This window comes from Myotis daubentonii, chromosome 1 (genome assembly GCF_963259705.1).
Source record: "Myotis daubentonii chromosome 1, mMyoDau2.1, whole genome shotgun sequence".
Lineage (NCBI taxonomy): Eukaryota > Metazoa > Chordata > Mammalia > Chiroptera > Vespertilionidae > Myotis > Myotis daubentonii.
Window position 1 is genome coordinate 118,902,323 of NC_081840.1, and position 5,185 is coordinate 118,907,507.

General features: G+C 45.7%; 1 pseudogene; it reads right to left on the reverse strand.

The window, feature by feature from the left end:
* Nucleotides 1-1,036: 1,036 nt before the first annotated feature.
* On the reverse strand, nucleotides 1,037-4,448 carry LOC132233016 (RAC-beta serine/threonine-protein kinase-like; annotated as a pseudogene).
* Nucleotides 4,449-5,185: the final 737 nt, after the last annotated feature.

The window sequence follows — 5,185 nt, forward strand, 5'->3', positions numbered from 1 at the left end:
GTCTCTCTGTGAACTACCTAGTACAGAAGGTGAGGAGACCACAAACATTACATTCCAAACATCCGGAGATATTGGTGGGGAAGGGGGAGAGACCTCACATGTGGCTCTCCCGCTAGGCCAGCACCCCTCCCCCTGGGATGAAATGTTGGGGTCAGGGCAGGGGCCTGAGCCCCACACATACACACCACTCACTGGAGGCTGGGACACACTTGCCCTCATACACACATACCCAGCACACACACACACACACACACACACACACACACACACACACACACCATGTACACTGTCTCAGATGCACAAGGACACCAACAGCACACAGTCCAAGGCACGCAGGCACAGGAGTGCCCATAGCACTGACACATGCTCCCCTCAGGCTGCAGAAGGTGGGGCTGGAAGAGGAGGGGGAGTCTCCCTTCTCAGAGGCCCCACCCCAGTACCTACCAGAGACACCCATTCTCTTCCCCTCCTCAACCCAAGTTCATTGGGCCCAATACTGTCTCGTGGAGATGTCTAACAGCCTAGGCTGGCATCCCTCCACCCCAGGCAGAGAGAAGGGGCAATCCTGGCCCCCATCCTGACAGGGGCCCGGGCCAGGCCCAGGGTCCAGCAGAGGTAAGGCTGGCTGGAAGGAAGCCCTGGTAAGGCACCGGGCTTGGGGGTGGGAAGGCTGGGCCTCAAATGTTCCTCCTGCCTCATCCGAAGGTCAGAAGAGCAGCATGGGGCCAAGAGAGGCAGCGCCCACCCCCTTGGCCACTCCGGGTTCCCCACCGGGTTATTCACCCCAGTCCACTGAGGGAGCCCTAGACCTCTGCTCCTGCAGCTCCCAAAGGCCCCGCCTGGTCCCGGGCATTATTGCTTTTCTGCTGCTGTGTGGGGAGGGGGCTGGACTGTCCCCTGGCTAGGCCACTCGGAGCTCCTGGCAGGCATGCAAGGCAGCCCCAGAGCGCTGTCCACATCTCTGAGGGCGGCACAGCACGGAGCACAGCTGGGGGCGCCCAGCCACATATTCAGGCGGGCCCCTGACTTTTGCTCCTCACACAGGTTTGTGTTGATCAAAGCCCAAAATCTTCCCAACTGCCCAAAGGCGGTGGAGTCTTCCCAGTCCTAATCTGGGCGCAAAAATAGTGCAGGACAGGATCCTAAGGCAAGGCCCCTGGGTCTACGAGGGGAGTTTGCAGAGGGCTGAAGAAAAAACTAGAAATGGGGGTGAAGGGGTGAGGGATGCAAGACCCCTCCCCCCCAAAAAAGACAAAGCACCCCCCCACCCCGGGTGGATGGCAGCGAGGAATGTCTGTGGAGGCGGTGGCAGTGGGTGAGCAGGCGGCACTGCTCCCTCGCGGATGCTGGCCAAGTAGGAGAACTGGGAAGTGAGCCCGCTGCTCCAGGTCCAGAGAGCCCCGGCTGTCATAGCGCCCGGGTGTGACTGTGATGGCCTGGGCAGAGAACTCATCATCGAAGCCCCTAGTGTGGACCTCAGATGTGACCGAGGTTTGAAGGGTGGCGGGAGCGTCCCCTGTACCACATCCTGCTGGTTGATGCTGAGGAAGAACCTGTGCTCCATGACCTCCTGGGCAGCGCTGGGCCCCCGCCGAGCCTCTGCTTGGGGTCCTTTGTAAGCCGCCCAGCCAGCAGGGACTTGGCCTCAGGGCGGAGCCTGCTCGGGGCGCAGATCTCCTCCATGAGGCTGAGCTCAAAGACGGGCTGGGATCCTGGCTGTAGCAGGCTGGCACTGGAACTCCATCTCGACAGGACACGCCCAGCCAGAGCTGTCCTCGATGCCAGATATTCGGTTCCTGCAGAAGGTTTTCATGGGGGGCCCCATCACGATGCCCTCTGTGCACAGGGCAAAGTCAGTGACCTTGATGTGGCCAACTTGCCCAGCATGAGGTTTTCCAGCTGATGTGCGTACACCACATCCCTGGAGCGCAGGTACTCCAGGGCCCAGGAGATCTCTGCGCCATAAAAGCGGGCGCTCCTCTGAGACGCGCTCCGTGACGGGGGAAGAACAGCTCCCACGGTTGGCGCCCCCCACCCCAAAGCACAGGGGGCCGTGGGTCTGGAAGGCACACGTCAGCGCAGTGAGGAATGGGTGCCTGGCGTTTTGGAGGACCAGCTCTCGGTGACTGTGGGCGACTTCATCCCCAGCGAGGCTCAGTTCCTTCCGCAGGATCTTCATGGCCCAGCAGCGGCCGCACCGGGATGACTTTGGCGAAGGTGCCCTGGCCGAGGAGCTGGAGATAGTCGAAGTCATTCACGGTCTCTCATCTGGAGAGTCTCCATGGAAGGTCCTCGTTACCTTATACAGTGTTGATATAAATGAAATGCATCCCTTCCAAATAATTATTCATCACCAATGAGCTATTGTAATATTCACATAGAGGAGGTTAAAATACATAGTTGTCTCTTTCATTTGGGGAGGACTTTATGCCATATACTTTTGTTTGATTCTCTGAATCTTGTTCTTAAAAGCATACGCAAAGAGAAATATATGCAAGTCACTGCCAAACCACATTGTCTTTTACAGGGAGCAAAATGGCTATCCTTCTACGCAAAAAAAAAGTAGGCATTTCCTTTACCCATGAGAGCAATAAATGATAATTAAACCTAACTAATGAAAGTTTAATTAGATACAAGTGGATAAAAGATTAATAGGAAAAAATTATTTCTTCTCTTCAAACTTGAATAGTTTGCTATAACCTGTGGGACTTAACTACCCAACTTCCTAAAGTGATTCAAATTGTCAGTGTGCAATAACAAATGATCATTCTCTTTCCATGTCCATCTATGTAGTTTAACAATTAATCAGTGTCCATATATATAATATTTATAGCAGAGAGAGGTGTTTAGGTCTTTGGTTACATATAGAAAATGACTAGACTCTAAGTTCTCAGAGTTCTTCATTTCTACTCTTTGCACTAGATTTGCATGCCTTACCTTTCGAGTTTCACAGACAACTAAACATTTCAAAAAGGTTTTGAAGAACAGAATAATTTTAAAAACTTTGCTTGGGAAATTTAAGGATAAAAATCTGTTCCTTAAAATAAGAATTTTTATGTTATGAAAAATCTATTGTACAATTCTTATTTTTCTCAATTTGCAGCAAATTGATAAAGACTTATTTGTGAACAGGCACTGGCCTAGGCTTAGTATTTGGAAATTAGTATGATGGATTCATAAACAAAATTATACAATGGTCATGTATCTAGAATATATATTTAGGTTATAAATACATAGTAATTGTTTTCTCACAAGGCTTAATTTGAGGTCTCAGGTTTACCAGTTGCCTGTTTTTTCTGTAACAAACATTTATTCACTTCCTGGATTTGCCCCTTCTGGTAGTAATTGGCAATTTCAGGTCTTTATTATTCCAAGCAAAGTTATTTTTTTCCAAAGAGGAATGGTATTAATTGATGTTAATTAATCACCAAATATATAAAGGATATTTTAAACTTTATTTTGAGGGTGTTTTCAGCATCTTTTTAAAAAGACTTCCAGATTATATATAAAATATAAGGAAGGTAAAAGAAATAAACTCAACTCCCTAATACGCATCTGTAGTTTTGTAAAATGCTTTTGTAATAAGGGGTTTTGCTCATAGACTTTGGAATCAGATAGATCTGGTTAATATTCTGGTCACATTATTTTTGTGTATGGGTTTATCAGTTTGTGTATAGGCACCAGTCCAAGGACCACAATTTGAATATCACAAATGTAAACCCCTCTTTCATTTCTACTATAAAACCTTTAATAAAGGATCAATTTCCTCACTAGTTTGTTTGTTTTATTAATAGATTTGCAGAGGCAACGAAAAAATCTGGAGCCATATCCAGATTAGCTACAACCAAAACTTTTACTTAAATAGAAATGCGATAATAGCTGAGGATGAATAAGACAAGATACAGCCGTGATTACACATGCACTAGCATCAATTATATGTGCTTCATAAGAGCATTGAATGAGAATATGTGTGTGAGGATCTACATGTAGCCTGGAAAATGTAGGAAGTCATTAATTATTACCAATATTAATTTAAAAATAAGAAACTAAACTCAGTATTAATATAAACAAAAATCAAATAAGGTACACCATTCCCATGGAAAATGACTCTAAAATATTCACAAAATAACAAAGCCATTGTCTTAAAAGTTGTGCTATATGTAGACTCTTGTTTTCTTCTAAAGAAAGCAAAATAGATGGCTATCTGATAACCCCTGGTATACAGATGCTCAGTTGAGTTATTTTATATTATACTTCCTCCTTGCCTGAGTGGTCTGTGATCTACCTGAAGTAGTGACATGAAGTGTGGTATAGGGCGTAACAAACAGAAAAGCATCCTTGAAGTTGATGGGTAACCTTGGCCCATTCCTATTTAATGATTACTTACCTGGAAAAAAATCTAGGTAGTTCAATGATGCTTTGCTTTGCTTTGTTTTAAACATCCCCATCATTCATCCTGGAGCATAGCTGGACTGCCCAGTTAAACATGAAAATAACTCAGGAAAACTGAAGAGATGATTAGGCTTTTTAAGTGGATAATAATAGTACCTGAAGTCCATAAGACAAAACTGCAATTATTATCAATCTTTATGGATAAAGTGATCTGCAGCCAGGATTCAGGAAAGGTATTTGGCAGAACTCTGCAGTTTTTGTGGCTATAAAAGAACACTTTTTTTTTTTTATCCTCACCCAAGGATATTTTTCCATTGCTTTTTAGAGAGAGTGGAAGAGAAAGGGAAAGACAGAGAGAAACACGGATGTGAGAGAAACACATCAATTGGTTGCCTCTTGCACAAGCCTTGACCAGGACAGGGCTGGGGAGGAGCCTGCCACCGAGTAAGTGATCTTGATGGGAATCGAACCCAGGACCACAGGCCGACGCTCTCTCCGCTCAGCCAAACCAACCAGAGCAAGAACACATTTTTTTACCTAAATTCCAAACTTGTGGATTTTACTAGTATGGTTCCACACAAAATCTGAAACCCATATAAATTTCCCTGAGCCATTTAAAAATTAAAAATAATACTAACTACAATAGACAAAATAATGAACTCTTCCTCTTCCCAAAGATGTCCATGCCCAGAACTGTGAATATGTTATTTTACTTATGTGACAAAAAAGACTTTATGGATGTGATAAAGGCTCCTTAAGTGGGAAGATTATCATGGATCATTTGAATGAGACC